Below are 20,908 nucleotides of genomic sequence, written 5' to 3' on the forward strand. Positions count from 1 at the left end.
GTGACTTCTGCTAGGTCAGGGCTGGTAACCACTGTGCACCTAGTTTCTTATCTCCTGGACATTTGCATCTTTCACCCGTGGGTGCATTGAAAAGAAAAGGCATGCACTCTCTTAAAAGACTGCTCAGGGCCTCAGGTTGGCCTCCTCTGAAGAACAGAAATACTGTGTTTCTAAGGGAGTGAAAAATTACTCTTTTGTTATTTCATTTTTTGTTTGTTTTGGTTTTGGTTTTCTGATACAGGATTTCTCTGTGGAGCTTTGGAGCCTGCCCTGGAACTGGTTCTGTAGACCAGGCTCACCTTGAACTCACACAGATCTGCCTGCCTCTGGCCTCCTGAGAGCTGAGATTAAAAGCATGTGCCACCATAGCTCAGTGAAAAATGAATCTTAAGGATCCTGAGATGGCTGTTTCACTAACTTCAGTCACTAGAATAAAATATAGTTTAAAAAATGTTTTAGAAGAGCCAGATAGCCGGGCAGGGGTGGCGCACACCTTTAATCCCAGCACTCGGGAAGCAGAGGCAGGCGGATCTCTGTGAGTTCGAGGCCAGCCTGATCTACAGAGCTAATTTCAGGACAGCTAGGGCTGTTACACAGAGAAACCCTGTCTCAAAAACCAAGAAAAAAAATGATGTAGGGTGTCATTCTGTATATGTGTTGCTTTTTGTATTGGTTAATAAACAAAGCTGTTTCAGCCAATGTCTTAGCAGAGTAAAGTCAGATGGGAAATCCAAACAGAGATGGAGAGAGAGCATAGGTGGAGTCAGAAAGACACGATGTAGCTGCTGAAGGAGAAAGATACCAGAACATTACCGGTAAGCCACAGTCTTGTGGCAATACATAAATTAATCAAAATGGGTTAATTTAAGATGTAAGAACTAGCTAGGAATATGCCTGAGCCATTGGCCAAGCAGAGTTGTAATTAATATAGTTTCTGTGTGATTATTCGGGTCTGGGTGGCTGGGAAACAATAGTACAGTCTCCATTTAAAATATTTATGTATATATGTATGTATGTGTGTATGTATGTGTGTATTTATGTAAATACATACATGTTTTAAAAACTTATATATTTTAAATATTTAAATATATTTTAAAATATAGATTTTAGAAGATTTGTTTATTTTACTCTGTAAGTGTTTTGTCTGTATCTATGTATATATACCTCATGCATGCTCTGTGCCCTTGGAAATCAAAAGTGGTATGAGAGCCCCTGGAGTTGGAGTAATGAATGGTTGTGAGCACCATGTGGGTGCTGGGAACTGAACCAGGTCCTCTACAAGAGCAACAAGGGCTCTTAACAACTGAGCCATCTCTCCAGTCCAAAATTAGTTTTTCTACCTACTAGATTGCTAAGAGACTTGAGATCTCTTAGGCTGATGTCTTACCACTATAAATATTTTTATCTATATCCTTAGCAATCAACTATTGGCCTAGAGAATGTACTTAATTTAAGATATTTTTATTATTCTCTATTCCGTGTGTGTGTGTGTGTGTGTGTGTGTGTGTGTGTGTGTGTGTGTGTGTAAGTCAGAGGACAACTTTCAGGAATTGGTTCTCTCCTTCCACTGTGGGATCCAGGGATTAAAGTCAGATTGTCAGGGTCCTGCAGCGAGGAGTTTCATTCACCTTGACATCTAAGGAAGTGTATAACTCTGAATCAATAAATATTCCCTGAAGAAAATAATGGCTATTAAGCTGTCCAAGATGAGCTATGGGTTTGTATGAAGAAGTCTACGTCTCTTCTGAGTAAGCAACCCTGGATACTTCCTTCTTCAAGTAGTAGTTCTTTGTTCTAAGAGCTTCTGGCTCATTCCAGAGGTGGGAAGGACTCACCGATCTTAAAGGAAAACTCTAATTGAGCCAGAGAGCAGAAGACTAGGACACTGCTTGATTTGACCTACAAATTCCGAATCTAATGGCTTCTCTGGAGCTTGTCCCCAGGTCACCAACCATGTCTGTGTCTGAGTGAACCAACCAAGTATTTTAGTTACAGTGATTACCAGGTCAGACCTATGGGCCTTCTGATAGTTGTTTTTTGTTTTGTTTTTGTTTGTTTTTTTGTTTTGTTTTTTTGTTTTGTTTGTCTTGGAGGACAGGTTATTCAGGTAACACTGTTATAATTAGGTCCCTGAACCCTAGTTTAACCAACTCAATAGAATTCTCTGGAATTAATAGAGGAGACTGGGGTTCTCACATAGGATCAGTGTTGCAAAGTAGCTCCTTAACCATCCACACACTTTGCTCATTCATAGCTCTGTAATACATAAATTTGCTGAGATCTTTTTTGTATTTTGATTATATCCCCTTTCTGGGTAATGACTTCTATACAGTTACTACCCAGAGCTTAAAAGCTTAAAACAGTCTGTCTGTCTGTCTGTCTGTCTCTCTCTCTCATCTATCATTATCTATCTATCTATCTATCTATCTATCTATCTATCTATCTATCTATCTATCTATCTTTGCATATGTACATGTGTATGTGTGTATGTATGTATGCATGCTTGCATACATATATCCTAAGCCTAACTCTACTAGAACTTGGAACACTGAAATCCTGGACTTGACATCCACATTCCCCACATTCATTTTGTCTGTGGTGTTTAAGATCCTTAGACTCAGCTTCTCCCTCTTGAGAGCTTACATCACATGCCTAGTCCTGAGATCTTTTTGGTTTACATCAGCTAGACCTTTGTCCATTTTATGCAAGAGCTTAAAAATTGTGCCTGTCCCTAAGATGACTATGACCTGAAGTCACTGCTTCTTAGGTGGATCCCAACAAGTATGAGCTTGTCCCGGGCTTGGATTAAAGGTCTGTTTTGCATCTAGTCAGCCTGTTAGCCTTGGAGAAGGGAAAATCATTTCACTGGAGAATTCTGTAGCAAAGGTGTCCCTTGAAACAACAGTCTGGATGCTTCAGGAAACAGGAGAGAGAAGAGGCAATGTGATGGAGCATTCTTGGTCAAGTATAAAGGGATGAACAAAGAGAGAAAATACCAAAAGCATGGATCTGCCAAACATAAGGATCTGCTTTACACATACCATCTTTTCTTCTTCTTGATTGTTTACTTATTTAGGCTATTTGACCATAACTACACTTGACATAAACATTCTAGAATCTCCAAGCACCCTTCAGTGAATCAAAGTGGGTTTGTTGTTGTTGATTTGTCTGTGTGAGATAGGATCTATTTATTTTTTAATTGTTTTTATTATTTTATGTGCATTTATTTATTTTTATTATTTTAGGTGTTCTGCCTGCATGCATGTCTGTGTGAAGGTGTCAGATCTTGGAGTTACAGACAGTTGTGAGCTGCCATATGGGTGTTCTGGAAGAACAGTCAGTGCTCTTTAACCACTGAGCCGTCTCTCCAGCCCCCAAGATAGGACCTTTTGATGTGGCTCTGGTTAGCATCTAATATGTAATTCTGTACTTGAGCAATCCTCCTGCCTCAGCTTCCAGAGACCCATGTATGACTAGATCTAGCCCAAGTCTTTGTTTTTAAGCAGACTTTATGTACATGTAAAAGAATAAGAAAGAGGGAGGAATGTCATAGCCTGTATATTGTCCCTCTAGGTAAGTTTGGTCAAAACCAGTCTGCCTGCAAAACTGTTTGAATTTGCTATTTGTAGAAATTGCTACAGTCTGTTGATAAGGTTCTGCTTATTTCTTTCTTTCTTTTCTTTTCTTTTTTTTTTTTTTTGTTTTGTTTTGTTTGTTTCAAGACAGGGTTTCTCTGTAGCTTCGGAGTCTGTCCTGGAACTCACTCTTGTAGACCAGGTTGGCCTCGAACTCACAGAGACCTGCTTGCCTCTGCCTCCCGAATACTGGGATTAAAGGCATGTGCCACCACCTGGCTTATTTCTTCGTGTGTGTGTGTGTGTGTGTGTGTGTGTGTGTGTGTGTGTACAGGTAAGGATATGTGTATCTATGCTCATGTGTTTGTGTCATGTATGTACATGTGTGTGTAGGTATGCAATCTGTGTTCATGCAGAGAGGCCCGGCCAGAGAAAGATGTTGGGTGTCCTACCCAATTAAGGTGCCTACCTTACTATTTTGAGACAGGGTCTCTCACTGAACATGGAACTGCTGGGATCCTAATTCCAGGCTTTGCAAACTGTTCTTAACCCATTAAGCCAGCTCTCTCACTGATCTGGTTAGGGACCTTGCTATTGATCCTGTTGTCAATTGATAGCATTAGGAAAAAAAAGCTAAGTCTACCCAAGATGAAAATACTTCAGTCTCTGATTCCAATACAGAAACTCAAAAACACCCTGGTTCCTCTATGATCAGAACTCAAAGTAATGATAGCTTTCCCTAGCCCTTCCTTTCATCTAGAGATTTCAAAGCATTCTGAAAACATTGCCCATCCCCGAGGGAGCTGATTAAGCCACATCACCGCCCTTCATCTTTTGCCTGGGGTCCTCCCCACAAATTGGCTATTGAGCTGGAAATAGTGTAGGCACCCTGATTCAGGGTCTCACACTGAACGCCCACTCCCTCTCTTGCCTACCCAGTCTTACGCAGTTTATGATGCTCGCACAGGGCGCAGCTTTTCTAGGGGCCCTCCATGAGATCTGCCAGCATCTCGGTTGTCATCGCCTCCCACTGATTGCATTTTTGGGTTTGCTGGTGTCCTGGCAACTAGGCTGTGCTTCAGCTGTCCTGGATGTGAGAAATATTGAAGACTCTCCGGGGAGTCTTCATGTCTCCTTACCATTCATCCCATTTTTTTCTCTCCCTGCCCAGGCATCCATCCCTCTTGCATCAAAGAATTGTGTTCTCCGGCTTATTTTTCCTTCTTCCTCTCCAGCCTCCTCCTTCTGGGCAGAAGACAAAAGAAAGACCATGAGCTTGGGAGAAAGGGAGAGACAGAGCTGCAGCTTTTCTCTTGTCTTGCCCTCTCGTTCCCAGAAGAGGGACCTCGGCAGTGAACCTTGGCTTAAAAAGATAAAGGAGATTAGAAGGCTGAGGCTTCACTTGCAGCCCCCGTCCTAAGGAAGTTAACTTGTTTTTGCTGGAGGAGCGGTGACTCAGCCCAGACCTTAGATGGGGAAATCTCTGCAGTGCCTGAAAAAGGAAAGCCACAGAGAGAGGCCTAATCTTTAATTTCAGACCAGAAAGGTTTTGCTGAGTTAGGAGAAATTGAGTTCTGCCTCTTCCTCGTGTCGGCAATAGGGAGGGCAGTAGGCCACTCTGCATGGATTTTCCCAAAGGAACAGCTCTGTCTACAGAAGCCCAATAGAAGCAGACAGTGGGATCCCCAATTCAGAGTTCTGGAATGGCCCACACATACTAGTTAGTGGGGAGCTTTCTTTAGTCAGCCTCTACCACTGTCCCTTTACCTACAAATTACTATAACCACCCCTGATCATGATATGATAATTAGCACATGCTTTTTTTTCAAATAAGACTCTAAAATACATGACCACGGTAAGGCTACTCCTAGAGACAGTTCCTGACTCACTCATTCATTTCCTAAATACTTAGTCATCTACTGATGGCTGGACCTTGAGGGAGGCGGTCATGAGCAGAAAGGACATGATCCTTGGTTTCACAGAGGTGACACACTGTAGGATGGACAGGAACTAAGTAAGTTGACCCACACAGGAGGTGTGTAGCACAGAAACACAAAATCAAGCGGTGGCTGAGAGGCAATGTTGGGGCCTCACCGGCAACAGTATCTTTGAAGATGATCTGTTGGCTGAGTGGGACTGAGCAAATGAAATCCATCTTTAGGTAAAAAGCTATGTGATTTAAAAATAAATAAGGAAATAAAAAAGTTTAACAAACCCCAAGCTGCCTCCTCATGCTCACATTCCAATATAACTACTTGCCTCCAACTTTGTGTCTACACAATGGGAAGCTACTTTGGGAAAGTGTGAAATTGTACTCCAGGGGAAGATAAAATGATTATATGGATGGAGTGGGGCAGAGGGGGTAGATTATGAACTGCAGGAGGAAGATTGAAGTCAGCACCAGGGAAACAGACAAGGAGAGCAGCTTCCGAGGGGTGAGGCAATGGCTCAGCCGGTAAGAAACTTGCTATTCAGACATGAGAGCCTGTGTTCAGAGCCTCGGCAGCCGTGTATAAAGTCAGGCATGCGATGTGCATGTTTATAACTCCAGCACTTAGGAGACAAAGCAGGAGCGTGCCGGCCAGACAGTCTAGCCTAAACTGGGAGAGAGTTCATCTCGAAAACTAAGATGGAAGAGCTAGAGTAATGGCTCGGAGGTTTAGAGCATTGACTGCCTTTCCAGAGGCCCCAGGTTCAGGTTCCAGCAGCCACATGGTGACTGCCTCATGCCTGTCCATTAACTCTAGATGTCCTGTTTCAGCTCCCTCTTCAGACTTTTGCAGGCACCAGACGAGCATGTGGTGCCCATACAAACACGCAGGTAAAACGCTCATACAGAGAAAATAATTCTAAGAAATGCTAAAAAAAAAAAAAAAGAAGAAAGAAAGATGGCTGATAGACACTGTCAACCTCTGTTTTCCATCCACATATGTACATGCATGCGCACGCGCGCGCGCGCACACACACACACACACCTCACATTCACATATCCACACGCACACAAGTAAACTAACCTCTTTTGTAATTTCTAAAACCAGACCCAGTTCGCTAAGCCATGAGGATGGTCTGTGTCTGTGATGGGAAATGGGTTTGTCTGTCTCCACTTGACTGACAACATCCTTTTTTATCGCTTGCTGATAAAAGCCATTGATGTCCCTTTGCAGGAAACTAACAGGAAAAGAGAGAAAGCCAACCTCTAGATCCACTTCCTGAGGGCGAGACCAAGAGGCTGCTGCTGTCCTGGCAGTGTAGGAAAAGGCAGAGCAAACCAACACAGCATCCCCGTGGGCAGCGGCCCTCTTTCCCTTCTAAAATTGGCCAGTCGGCTAAGTGGCAGACAGGGGTCTTCTCAAAATGTTAAGAGGTATTGAAACTCACTAATCTCTTCTGTCTCAAACAAAGGAAACACAGAACTGGAAGAAAAGATAAGAGTCACCGGAAGAGGAACTTGACATTGGTCCATACCTTCCCATTCCCAGCAACTTCTGCTTTGACTCTTTCTGTGAACAAAGGTAGTAACGATGGAAATGTGTCAGGAGGAGAGGCAGTCAGGGTTTGTGGTGCTCAGAAAAATCTGTGGGTTTTAAAAAACAAAGATCTCGCTCAGCAGCGGTGGTGTATGCCTGGTGCATCCCAGCACTTGGGAGATAGAGGCAGGCAGATCTCAATGAGTTCGAGGCCAGCCTGGTCTACAAAGCAAGTTCCAGGACAGCTAGGACTGTTACACAGAGAAAGCCTGTCTTGAAAAAGCAAAAATAGATAAATAAATAGAAAAAAAGAAGAAGGAAACAAAAAAAAACCCAAAACAACAAACAACTGAAAAAAAAGATCTCCCACAAACAAAACAATAGTAAACAAAAACAGAGTCTTGTGTACAACAGGCTGGCCTTGAACTTGATATGCAGATAGAGATGAATTTGAACTTCTGATCCCATCCCTTCCACCTCCAGAGTGCTGAGATTACACCACCACACCTAGGGTACTCGCTTGTAGGTGCTCCATAAGCCAGCTCCTGACTCAGCACTATCCCTAGGCCCTCGGGTGACTCGATTTTGAACCACTATTATCTGGGACTGTTTATAGGGCTCTGAGGCAAAATACTGCTGCAGATGCTGCTAGAGATTAGTCCGGATGTGGAGCCAGCTCCAATCTGGAGATTCCTAAAGTGTTTATTTGTGAGGCTACTATAACACAGTAGAGTAGAACATGTGTAGTATGAATGGCAGAGGAGGGAGCGGGGAGGAGGAAGAGACTGGGTGGTGGCGGTTAATAGCTATGCTGGCCTGAAAAGATGAGAAGGAACAAGTAGCAAAGACTTGGACTTTCGTCTATCTACAGAGTTGTTTTTTTTTTTTTAATTTATTCATGTACCTGTGCAAGCACACGCCATCGTGTATGTGAAGGTCAGAGGCCAAGGTTCAGGAGCCAGTTCTGTCCTTCTGCCCTTATGTGATTTCTGAACTAAGGTTCAGGCTTTGCATGGCAAGTGCTTTCACCTGCTGAGTTGTCTTCCTGGGTCTGCTTGCTTTTTTTTTTTTTTTTTTTTTTTTTTGTAGTTTTTGCTAAGTAGTTCAGGCTTGGGCTCGAACAGAAGTTTTAGTTTAAGAACCATTTATACTTCAGTAATTTTATCCTCCCCCTCCCCAAGTCTTGTCTAATAGTCATGGGTGAGCCTTGAGAAATGACTCAAAGCCAAAATAATGGGGTTTCCTTAATTATAGTTCCTCCTTTCTCTGGCTACAAGCCAAGCCCCAGTATCTTCCTCCCTTCTAAGGATGCCAGCTTCACCCCAGCTCTGCCAGATCCACGCTGATCTTCCAGTGATCATGTTGCAAACTGGACTCTTCTTAAAATTTCCTACCTGTAAAATCGCTGTTTATTGCCCAGTTTCATCTCACGGTTCTGGATACCTCCAGCCCAGGCCTGGAAGTGCCCTTATCCTTCTTTCTCTGGTCCTCAGCTGAGGATCAACTCAACAGAATCCACAGTGACTAGCTTAATCAGCTGCTTGTTCTTCCTGGGACACCCCCCCCCCCTTCACCGGAATCTGGACGGAGCCAGATGCACCCGCTTCTGTGAATTGGAGGAGCTCTCATGATTAGCCTGTCTTGCAGGCTCTGAGGGGACCCTCCTTTGTAGAAGGTACACAGGAAATTAGACCAGGTTATAATTTTGTTGGTCATAGTTTATGAAGCCTAAACCCAGAATTGGGCTCTGGCCAGTGTAGACTGTTCACTGAAAAATGGAATACAACATATGGGAATTAGACCAAACTATAAAAGTCACCAGTGTTGATAGCATGTCCTTCCAATATCTTGAAGAAAATAGGTAATGTTAAACAATTACTCGTGGCTATTAAATAGTTATGATGTGTCAGGATTGGATGATGTTATATTATCTCATTTATTCCTCATAAAAGGTTTCCTTCTAGTATCCCAGGAGAGAAAACCCAGTCACTATACACACTGAATAATGACATTAATAGAAATCATAGTTGCATATGTGATGCATCGCACATTGCCTTATATACATTGGCCCTGAATTGCATATATTCTCTCATCTCATTTTTAAACAAGCCATACAGTTAAGACTTATTATTAACTGACAGTAGGCTAGTTCTGATCATGGGCCTCCTGACGTGTCTATATACTGTGTAAGCTCCTCCCCTTAAATGTAGGCGGGGCCTAACATCATACTATTAACTAAAGGATGTGATAAAAGCGATGGACCGTCACTTCTCTGATGGGGTACAAAGGACTGTTAACCTCTGTCTTGCTGGCATTTTCTCTCTGGCCTTCCTGCTTACTCTGATGAAGGAAGCTGCCCTGTTACGTCATGATCCATAAAATCTCTGAGGCCAGGCTCAGAGATGTCCTAAAGATGGAGGCCGGCTGTTCACAGCTCCCGAGGAACTAAGGCTTTACAGTAAATTCTGTGAGGAACTTAACCCTGCCAGAGACTAAGCAAGCGAGCCAAGAAGCAAGAGGCACAGAATCACCCCAACTTTAGGAGCCATCCGGAGCCAGAGGACACAGCAAAGCTGCATGAGGAGGACATTGTAGTCAAAGAAACTAAGAAATAATAATTGTTGTTTTAAGCTACTAAATCGTAGGGTGATTAGTGTACACAGCAAAAGATAGCGAATACACATTTCACTTTGGAAATGAGAAACCGAAGCTTAGGGAGATGAATCAATTTTCCCAAAGTCACAGTTATGGTTTATAAACGGCAGAACCAAAATCATGAGTGAATATGGCGTGTGTGTTAGAGTCAAGACACTATTACTTCAAGCTTGGTGTGGCGGTGCATACCTTCAGTCCCAGTACTTGAAGAGCTAAGGCAGGAGGATTGCCATTAAGCTTGAGAATAGCCTGGGTGAGACCTTCATGGTGAGACCAGGTCTCAAACAAAAGTAAGCAAGAAAAGGCCAGGTTAAAATTTACTTTCTTGTAAGGTTCCATGTGACTGGGACCTGAGTCCTAGAAGGCATTCTGCTCAGAGAAATCTTTGGAAAGTAGCCATGTTTCCAGGAAACTCTCTTGCACGCATGTAAAACAGGGATGGACAAAAGTTTAAATGGTGCTAAGTACTTTGCTTGGCCCACTCCCTGCTGTTGAAGAATAGCTGATCCACCCATAGATTTGATGATAGTAACTAGGGGCCCCTTTCAATAGCACAATGGCCGCACTATGAGCTAACACTTTATTTTATAAGTAAGCACACTATTTTACCTGTAACGTGCAGTTCTGGCAGAAGGGGCACGTCATTTTCCTTGAGGACAAAAATGAATGTTTGCTAATAAGGCATGGTGTGGCATTTAAAAGTCACAGGCACTCTGGAACAAGAAAGCCAATGTGTTCTGCACGTGAGAGCAGCCCCTCGCATAGACTCCCCTTCCCCTTCTCATCCATGAAACAGCCTTGAACTTTGAACCACAGCGCCTGGCTCCAGCCCGGAAAACAGCTTGGCCCTTCCACGTACTAGAAGTTCTTCAGCATGGGATGGTACAATCTTCTCCTCCCTGCGTACAGCCACAGCTCACCTTGGTGGATAAGACATGTGCTTGGGTTGGCTGAATGATCAGCTGCTGGAGCAGCAGGCTTTGACCTGGGGAGGGTTTCCCAGAGGTAATGGAACAGGAGTGCTATAGGCTGCAGCCTCCTTTAACTGGTGGCAGACACTGTGTTTTATTTGCGCTCTTATGCAAGCCGGTGTAAAGTCCACAGACAGCACTGGGAGGGGCCGGTCCCCAAGCTGGCTCAGTACCCATGGGCTTCCGGTAAGTATCCTAGCTTTCCTTACCTTCTCCTCTCAGGCCTGCTCTCTTCCCTTTCTCTCCTTCTTCCCTCCCTCTTTCTCCTCCCCAACTCCCTCTTGTCTTTCTATCCCTTCCTCCTTGTCAGCCTCTACCTCTGAGATCCCTACCCTAGGAAACCATCTCTTAGCAGGTCATCTTGGCTTGCCTCCAGCTGCTGGTGGCAGGTAGCTCTGGCCCTAGTCGGCTTTCAGAGTGATTTACTTCTCTAACCCTTTTGGAGCTGGAACTGTGTCTAGAAGTGGGGGTGGGAGAGTTGAAGAATTCCACAGGCAAGAAATAGAGCTATCCCCAGTGGGATTTTGCTCCTTTAGACCAAAACAAACAAACAAACAAACAAACAAACAAATAAAAACAACCAAACAAATAAAAAAAACAACAAAAAACCCCCAAACAAACAAACAAAAAACCCCAACTTGGACGTTGCCCCCCTTGGAACATGACATTGTAGAAAGAAGGAAGAAGGAAACAGCACCTGTGTCCATGAAGGCCCTGGGGCACATGAAAGTACTCCTCAGATATTGGGGTGCCACACCAAGCCCTCCATTTTCCACTCAGTCGGTGTTTATGAAAGGTATGTTTGCCTCTACTACACCTGCCATCATGGTCTGAATCAAAAGATTCCGGACAGACAGCACCTGCACGGCCTACACTGGCAGCCACACACCACAAAGCTGCAGCCAGCCAGCTCTAGGGCTGGAGCTTCCTAAGGCCGTGGGGGCTGCGGGGTGGGAGGTACACAGCTCTGGGAGGAAAAGGAGACCTGGTGGGTTAATGATGGTACCTTGTGTGCATAAAATCGAAACGCAGGATTCAAACAAGAATCTCCCTAGTACTGCATAGTTTTGATAACACAACAGCTTTCTGTTACTTCAAAGTATATGTCTTTTTGTTTGCTAGTTTTTGTTTTTCAAGGCAGGGTTTCGCTGTATAACAGCCCTGGCTGTCCTGGAACTTGTTGTGTAGTCCAGGCTAGTCTCGAACTCATAGAGATCAGTCTACTTCTGTCTCCAAGTATTGGGATTACAAGCATGTGCCACCACACCCTGAAAAGTTTGTATCTTATCGCCTTCTTTATTTAAAGTTTTCCCTCTTGCTGTTCATCTACATTTATTTTTAAATTTTCTCCTGTTTTATAAAGGGGAATGACAGAAGATGTGTAGGAATGGTCAAAAGCACTCAGGAAAACCTTGTTCTTAGTGGTTGAAATAATGAGTGGCTGACCTCTGTGGCAATTATCCACCAACTTTTGTGATAGCAATTTGAGTTCCTAAACTTAGATGGCGAGTCTCCTTAATGAGACTGGCCTAATTCTATGTTCTGTATGGCACCTAGTCACTGTGGCTGTGCAAGAGCCATTATTACCCAAAGCACCATAATAATGGCCAGGCCCTCCTATGACGTTATTGTTTCCTATCTGCTAGGACATTAATTGCCTTCTAACTTGCTCTAAAATCAGTAGTGCGGCACACCGCCAAGGCTAGACAGAAGGAGGCTGCTAGCGACACACGGGGAGGCTGCTAGCGACACACGGAAAGGCTGTGTAAAAGGATATGTGGCTGTTGCACTCTTGCCGGGCAGCTTCCTATTTGCACACGTTACTTCACGTGTTATGTTTTATCAGGCCCTAAGTCTTGCCTTCTATCTTACCGTGGTCAGTGCATGGTCTTTCCTTCGGTGAAATGATCCAGACATCTCTGAAGTTATTTTGGCTTTTCCACTTTCCTTTTATGGATTTTCTATGAGTCACTGAATTGAATGGGAGATTATTTCTAAATTGGAAGGTGAGGATGAGAGAAAGGGGAAGAAGGTTCCGGAAGATAACTAGGAAAAAAAAAACACCTTATTGCTATGCATAGTTACTGGAGGAATAATTTCCGCTTAGTTTGATGATAGAAATGTGCAGTTTATTTAAATTCAACTAAAAATACAGGTTAGAAAATAGGCAGCTTCCCCACCCCCAATAACAAGCTGTACAGTTTTAGATTCTGGTTAGCTTGCTCTGCAAAGGGCAGAAGGTTAATAAATAGAAGAGATATGGGACAATGAGTTACAGCAAAAAAAGCAGGGGCAAAGTACAAAATTTCCAAAGTCCACTCCTGGTTCCACAGGAAGGCCTTCAACATGAGGCCTTGTGTCTGAGAGTACAGGCCTCCTTAAATTTATCACCACAGGTCTGCATATTCCAGGTGAAGTTGTAGAGAAGGTATATTTAAATTTGACTTAGAAACTGAAAGAGTAATCAGGCCAGCATTTTCTTATTTAGGAGCAGGAAAAGCGGTAGGAATGAAAAAGAAAAGCCGAGAAAGCTAATGATGGATGCATTTCTAGGAGCAGAGTTTTTATAGCAACACCAGATTTCTCAAAAATGCCTACTAGGATTTGTACCCAAATGAATAAGAAATGCAATCATTTATTCTCGTGTATTGTACCAAGTGAGGGGAATAAAAAAACTCTGCAATTCATTCAATGGTTCTGATTTAGACTGCTAGGAATAGGAGAGGTAGAGGGAGGGAAAGGAGCAAGAGGAGGAAGGAGGGAGGCGGGTAGACGTTAATATCAGCCTTAGGACTAGGACAGGGGGAGAAGGCAGTAGGAGGAAGGAACTAAGGGACAGAAGGGAGGGAGGGAGGGAAGGAGGGAGGGAGGCCCCCCGACGTTAGTATCTGCCAGACAGCTAGTAATGCTATTTAAGAATTGCTGAACTTAAAAGTCAAGTACTGTAAGGAAGGGGTGGGGGGCGAAATTCTCGTTCCCAAAGCACCATAAGTCGCTACCCGTTTATTCAAAACTTGCTAATGGTTGTTTGGTCACTTGGCAGACCCAGGAGAGTGGGTCTGGAAGCTGGAGAACTCTCACTATGACAGACAGTTCGGTTTCTGGACGGTATTTATAATCGCAACGGAAGCGTACTGCTGCTTCAGTAAGGGCCGCGCTTTGCCCTAACCTGAAGCATGGAGACTACCGGAAAGAACTTCAAGGAAACTTCAAGAAAACACGAGCCAATTTTTCATCTATGAGGTACCTTTCTGCTGAGGAATTAGACCGTTCTTAAACACAACCTCTGAAGTCGGTGTTTTGCAAACGCTACCACTGTAAGCTGGCAGAGAAGCTTCCCCTTGTAGGAAGAGAACAGGAGAAGGAAGAGTTTACAGCGCCAGCCCCACAACAAAGAGTTAACCCTTCCCGGTAACCTCGGACGTGAGCGTCTGCCCCTTCTTCGCTTTCTACTGCGCAACCAAACTGTGCACGGGGCTTGAACCAACCGCGGCCATCACACCCCTTGTCAGTTAAGCTAACAGACACTGTCAATAGCCTATCATAACTCCGAACTGCCCAATCATCAACCAATTACAACTAAAGCTTGATCTAGGCCGGTCCAGGTCCGGGCGGGGGCGAAGACCCCGTCCAGGAAAAGGGGCGGTACAGACACGATGACGGGCAGGAATTGCCAACCAAACGTAGCAGAGAGCCGCCGCCCCTCCAGCCAATGGATAAGTTGGAAGTGTGGTATGGGCGGGCCTGTTGTCATGGGGGAGGTGGTGGCGCTTAGTGGCTACTGGCGGCGGAGGTAGATTGAGTGTGAGGCGCCGGAGTTGTGCAGGGCCAGCGGCAGGTGAGTGCGGGCGAGGCGGGCCTGAGGTGCGGAGGCGGTGGCGGGCCGGAAACTCTAGCTTTGCGTTCCGAAGGCGGAGGCCGCGGGGCCGGGGCTGCGGGCCGGGTCGCGTCGGGGCCGGGCGCGGCGCGGCGGGAGAGCGACTGGTTTCCTGCCGACGGAGTTCTCCGTCGGGAAGGTAGGTTGGTGCGGGACCCCGGCGGGCCAGGCCGGGAGGTCCCCTGGGCAAACCAGCGGCTCGGTCCGGGGGTTAATGACGGGAGGCCGGCGTGTGCGCGGCTTCCCGAAGAGACCGAGCGCCTGGGGTGTGCGAGCGGGGGCGACCCGGAGCGAGCGGCCCTGGGGCCGGAGAGACGAGGGGCTCCCAGGGCTTCTCGGTATGCTGGGAGCCGTGGGGACCGAGAGAACTGGGAGTGGCCCCTGTCGGAGAGAGGTGGGAGGTGGGGAGACCCAGGGAGGCCGGGGTCCGGGGTGACACGGAGCGGAGGAAAGGCACCGAGTGGGGTGCGAGCCCCCCCACCCCCATAAGGGCAGCGGTCGGCGGAGGAAGGGTCTACGGGGTGGAGACCTTGAACTAACTGCCCGGGGAGGGACCGCCGCGCCCTGCCCCCCACAGCGGGTCTGGGACTGGAGTCGGAACTGAAGACCCTCAGAGTGAAGGCTTCAAGCGCTAGGAGTTGGGATCTGAGACTAGGGTAAGGGTTCAGCGGGAAAGTGGAAGTTCCCCTAAGCAAAATGGGATGGAGGTAAGAGGGGAAGAGTAATTTCCCTGGAGGAAGGGAGTTAGTTAGATCTGGGGAAACTTGCCCGGCGGTGGGTGAGTGGTCTTGTAGAAGCTGGCCAGGACAGCTGATTAACAATGGTGCCAGTGAAGGCTTCCGAAAAGAGGAGAAATTAATTCTTCTAATATGCCAAGCAGAACCGGCCACGCTGCCCTTAAAAGCAAGGTTAAAGTGTCTTGGAGGCTAGGGCTTTAGAAGTTACTTTTAGAATGACAGCGAAAATACAGGAAAAGAAGGACATCAACAGAATGGGGAATTTGAGAGGAAGAGGGGAGGAGTAGCTGAACTAAAGGAGTGAACCTGTGACTTGATCAGAAAGAGGATATTCATGAACTGGATAGGCATGCCCTGCTAAGCTGAAAATAAAAATTCTTGGGCCCATCATTCACCCGGCAATACTAAGAGTTTTCATGCGGTTTAAATCGTATTTGTCTATTTATTCATTCATTCATTTTTGAGACAGGGTCTCATTCTGCAGCCATGACTTTTTTATTTAGCCCAGGAGAGCCTTGAACTCAAGACTCTACCTGTCTCCTGAGTGCTGGGATCATAGGCATTTCAAAACAATTCATGTACTTGTAGAACTTTTGGAGTAGTGACTGGCGCAGAACTCGGGACTGAATTGTTACACATGAAGATCCGAGATTTTAAATGCAGTTGCATTCTGGCTTGGTACAGTTTAGTTTGCTCCACCTTAGGCTTCTGATTCAGTAGGCCTAGGGTGGGGTCCAAGAATTTGTAGTTATGGGGGCTGGAGAGATGGCTCAGCGGTTAAGAGTACTGGTTGCTCTTCCGGAGGACGTGGGTTCAGTTCCCAGCACCCTTACATGACAACTTATAACTGTCTGTATAAGTCCCAGGGTATCTGATACCTTCACATCAATGCACATAAAATAAAAAATTTTAAAAAAAGTTGAATAAATTATTTAAAAAAAAAGAATTTGTAGTTATCTCAAGAGATGCTTTATGTTCTTCAAGGGATCATACTCTGAGAACACCTTGCTTTAATGAAAACCAGTAGTAATCAGTAACCTTAAAATACCAGGGTATCTAACCGTCTTGCTGAAAGGACAGTAGAAGCAAATTATGGGGGGAGGGATTGAGAGAATGTCTTATTACAATGGGTATCCCCCCAGTACTGTGAATGATACTCTACCTCACACTTACTAGGCATGGGTTCTATCACTGAGTGCTACTGCTCCAATCCCAGAATATTTTTTTAGTATCTTTTTAAAATTGGATTATGATTACTTAGTAATTTATTGTACCATTACTGTACCACCAGCATTGAAAGTAAGACAGGATACACTAGTCTTGCATTTGGTGAAGAAAAATATTCTTTAGGGAAGCTTCTTGTACCCATATGTTTTAGGTCACAATGTAAAATGTATTTCTTACATTACTTACAAACTTGAGAGAAGTTTGACAAACTGTTTGGCACTATGCAGTGTGGCAGAAGCAACCTTTCAGTAATAAGGGATTAAGTTATCTTTGTTTTGTAGTAGTTCTCGGGTGGTGATAGTCAGTTTGATCTTGTATATTGTATTGTGCTTCTGATTCTGTGGAACTCTTGGATGTTGTGAGCCTTTGGCATGAGTACTTAAGAGGAAGTCGAGGTACAGAAACTGGTGTTTCTCAGATGGCCTCGTGTTTACTAGTTTTTCTTTCTTTAACCATTGTACTGTAAACGACACATGTGCAGACGTACTAACATCAAGCAAATAACTCTAAATCGAATTAGGATATTTTATGTATGAAAGATAAACAGGGACAAAATAAACATTTCAAGAGAGAAAATGAAAAGATAGCTTATTTTTAGAGACTAATCTCAGCACGTCTGAGACAGGAGGATTGCTAGAAGATAGTGGTCAGATTGGGCCTGAGAATGAGACCAGTCTTCAAAACCTAGGTGGAGGTGGGGAGGGGCAGGAGCACTGACGGGGTGGAAGCTTAACCACAGTGGCACTTGTTTGCTGTGAAGGACCCTTTGTTTTGGTGGGTTTTAATTTTCCCTGAGTGAACTAGGTTCATTGTACTTTGTAAGCTTAACTTGCTTGAGGAACCTAAATGTAATTTGCAGTAGGCATTTAAAGCTGTAATAAGTGTGAGTGTTTTGTGCTACTCTCGGGTTAGTTTTTCCTCTAGAAAACCAGACGGCTGCCAGGCATGATGGTGCACAATTATAATTCAGACACTTGGGAGGATGAAGCAGGGGAATTGATGTTAGTGGAAGGCTAGCCTGGGTCACATAGCAAGCCCTTCTCTCTCTCTTTTCTTTTTTGTTTGTTTTTTGTTTTTTGAAACGGTTTCGGTGTGTAGCCCTGCCTGTTCTGGAACTGGCTCTGTAGACCAGGCTAACCTGGAATTCAAGAAATCACCTGCCTCTGCCTCCTGAGTACTGGGATTGAAGGCATGTACCACCTCACCTGGTGAGCCATTTTCTCAAACAACAGCAATAATAACAGCAAAAACAAAGTAAAATTGAAAGCTAGATGACTTATTTTCAAACTAGATGGAATTGATTTAGTTCTGTTTTTATGGCTATAAGAATAAAGAAGGCAGTTTGAAAACTGAAAAAGGTGATCCTTGCAGTTCCTTTAAAAATCTTTAATCCAGGGGATTATATAACCTTTCATTAATGTTTTATGAAATTGTGAAGAAATATTGCTGCAGCTTTGCATCAATTTTTTTTAGTTCCCCCCCTTTTTAATTCTATTTCAGATGGTTCCAAACTAAAATTTTGATTCCAAAAAAATTCTAAATAGAAGGCCAGAAAACAACCATTTTATGTTTGATTTAAAAAATAGTCTTTTCACAGAATAAATTCACTATTTGGGGGTTGGGGTGGTGTGAACAAACTTCCAAAAATATTCAGTTTTTTACATTGACTTAAATGCTGTATTCCTACCTCTAGCATGATTGTTCTTTAAGTCTTTGTATGTTTGTGTAGATCTATACTAACTGATGGGAGAATTAAAGTCTTAAGTGTGGAGAAAAATGCAAAAGTTCTTTTAATGTTGGACATTGAGCACTTAGATTACTTGCTTTAATAACTGGACTTTATTCACCCATAATTTAATCATACTTATCTAGGAATAGCTTTGATCGCTCAACTCACTTTACAGTGAAATTTATTAATCTGGCATGGAATAAATGATAGATTCTCAATCCCAAAGAAAGAGACTCACTTCGCTCATCAAGGCTTGTGTAGACAAGTGACTTTTAAATGAGTTTTAATTAGTAGTAGTTAATTATCTGATTTTCTATTTCAGGTAGGTCTCTCCCTCTGTTATAATAGCTTCTATTCCACCTTTTCTGCCTCCTCGTCTCAGCTGCTCATGCCGCAAATCCTTGTAAATGTTGGTGCCTGAGAATCCAGTTTGTAAAAGCACAAGCTCCTCTATGAGAAAAGATTCAGTAGTAAATTTACCAACTTTTGGAAAAGTATTTTAGTCAATAAAGCACTTGAGAAGCTTTTTAAAGTTTATTATTAGAAATTTTGATTTTGTAGCATATTATGAATTTAATCACTAGGTGAAGAAATACTTTACAAAGTTTTAGGATATATATTCAGAAGTAAGACCCAGGGGAGAGGGATTTTGTATATAGTTTGTACAAACTGTGCACTTTGAAACCTTGATGGAAAAGGAGGGCTGAAATTAAGGGAGAATGAGAATCCTGGCATGCTCAAGGAAGAATCTGGAGGATCTGCAGGAAGTGTGGCGAGAGGAGCGAGCGCTGGCAGTTTTCCTGGGGTGACATATGTAAAGGGGGATGATCCTATTTGAAGCTTGCTACATGGACTCATTCTTAGTGCTCTACGGTTTCTGCTGCTTCCTGGAACTCTTTTGTTTTCTTCCACTCGGGAAATAATGCTAGGATGCAAGTAAATAGACTGAGGTTTGGAGGCCTGGACGATGAGACCCTGCACAGGGCCGTCTAGATTTATCGCTTCCCTTATCTCTTAGTGCTGGTGATGTAACCCAGAGCCTTGAGTATGCTAGGCAGCACTGATACAGCCTTACCTCAACCATGTGGATTTATAAGAAATCTCAGGATTAGCCAAGGAACTTTTGTGTTAGCCATTAATATTCAGTGACTTCCCCTTCTCTCCCCATCAAAAGCTTAATCTCTTTACATTTTTTTGTTATATTTTTAAATTGTGTATTTGCGTGCAGACTTGGCAACAAGTTTCTTACTGGACAAGATATTTCATTGTTTCTGTTTTGTTTTTGAAGTACTGGAGATTCAAAACCAGGGCCTCACGCACACTAAGCAAATATTCTACTATTGAGCTGTACCCTACACCTCTCTCTACTTGTTTGTTGCTACCTTATGCTTTTATTTCTTTTTCTTATTTTTGTTAATTATTTTTTGAGGTGCTGAAAGTTAAACTCATGGCTTTGTATGTGCAAGGCAAATGTTAAACACTGAGTTTTAGTCCTAGCCCTAAAGATACTTAGGATCATTCCTGGGCATCTTTTAAATTTTTTAAACTTTATTTATTTATTCTTTTTGTTTTTCAAGATAGGGATTCTCTGTGGCTTTGGAGCCTGTCCTGGAACTTTCTCTGTAGACCAGGCTGGACTTGAACTCACAGAGATCCGCCTGCCTCTGCCTCTCTGAGTGCTGGGATTAAAGGCATGCACTACTACCATCCGGCTTTACTACTAATATTTTCATTTTTTTATATGTATGAGTGTTTTGTTTACATAATATGGGCACTGTGTATGTCTGTACCAGGTCAGAAGAGGACATTAGGTCCCTTGGAACTGGAATTACAGATGGTCTGAGCCACTGTGTGGGTATTGGGAATTGAACTTAGGATTTCTAGAAGAACAACAAGTGCTCTTAAATGTGGAGCCACCTCTCTAGCACCCCACCCCAGCATTATTGCTCTTTAGTATAAGAATGTGTTAAAGTCTGCAGATGGTGATGCACGCTTTTATGCCCAGCACTTGGGAGGCAGAGGCAGGCAGAGGCCAACCTGGTCTACAAAGCAAGTGCCAGGAAAGTCTGGATCCCCCCCCCCCCCCCGAAAGACTGTATTACTTACTTTCCTCACCACTGTAACAAATTCCCAGAAAGAAGGAACTGAAGGGAGGAGGGGTTCATTTGTAGTTTATAGCTTAAAGGGGAGATGTAGTTCATCATGGCAGGGATGGCATGGCGGCTGGGGCTCCATCTATAGCAGAAGGAACCTGTGTTGTAATCTTGTCAGATTGTGAAGCAGAGAGCTTGGACTGGAACTGGGGTTAAATTGTATAGTCCTCAACACCTACTGCCTAGTGACCCATTTCCTCCAACAAGGCTCCACCTTCTAAAGGTTCTACAGTGTACCCCAGATAGCACTGCTTGGATGCCAAGGGTTGAAACATAGAGCCTCAGGGACATTTTACATCCAAACTGCGACATTTTTTTTGTCCTTGTTTCCTATAGACTGAGGTACCATCTTATAATATGAAACACATCTAGTTCAACCTTAAAAGTCTACATAATTGTGATAGTATCAACAGTTACTAAAGTCCAAAGCCCATATGTTGACTGAGGTACTGCAGCCATTCAGTTCCAAAGAAACACACAGAGGCTTACATTCATTATGAACTGGTTGGCCTGTTAG

The 20,908-nt window shown here is 43.9% G+C and overlaps 2 protein-coding genes across 23 annotated transcripts in view; one reads left to right on the plus strand and one right to left on the minus strand.

Moving 5' to 3' along the window:
- Positions 1 to 10,739, minus strand: part of Riox1 (ribosomal oxygenase 1) — a 42,632-nt gene extending 31,893 nt beyond the window's left edge. For 6 of the 12 annotated variants that reach the window (XR_005286150.1, XR_005286155.1, XR_006020850.1 and 3 more), the window contains exons 1-2: positions 10,307 to 10,737; positions 4,715 to 4,820 (exon numbers count right to left, since the gene is read on the minus strand). The gene's annotated coding sequence lies outside the window, so the exon portion shown is untranslated. Of the gene's footprint in view, positions 1 to 4,714; positions 4,821 to 7,040; positions 7,150 to 8,436; positions 8,564 to 10,306 lie in introns of those variants that run through there. The other 6 variants (XR_005286156.1, XR_005286158.1, XR_005286151.1 and 3 more) reach the window with 5 other exon arrangements.
- Positions 10,740 to 13,028: 2,289 nt separating this feature from the next.
- The window catches only part of Numb (NUMB endocytic adaptor protein), a 124,191-nt gene continuing 116,311 nt past the window's right edge, over positions 13,029 to 20,908 (plus strand). For 7 of the 11 annotated variants that reach the window (XM_038336025.2, XM_038336034.2, XM_038336031.2 and 4 more), the window contains exon 1: positions 14,382 to 14,506. The gene's annotated coding sequence lies outside the window, so the exon portion shown is untranslated. Of the gene's footprint in view, positions 13,097 to 13,887; positions 13,912 to 14,381; positions 14,507 to 14,535; positions 14,685 to 20,908 lie in introns of those variants that run through there. The other 4 variants (XM_038336027.2, XM_038336029.2, XM_038336028.2 and 1 more) reach the window with 4 other exon arrangements.

The sequence above is a fragment of the Arvicola amphibius genome, chromosome 7 (assembly GCF_903992535.2).
Source record: "Arvicola amphibius chromosome 7, mArvAmp1.2, whole genome shotgun sequence".
Lineage (NCBI taxonomy): Eukaryota > Metazoa > Chordata > Mammalia > Rodentia > Cricetidae > Arvicola > Arvicola amphibius.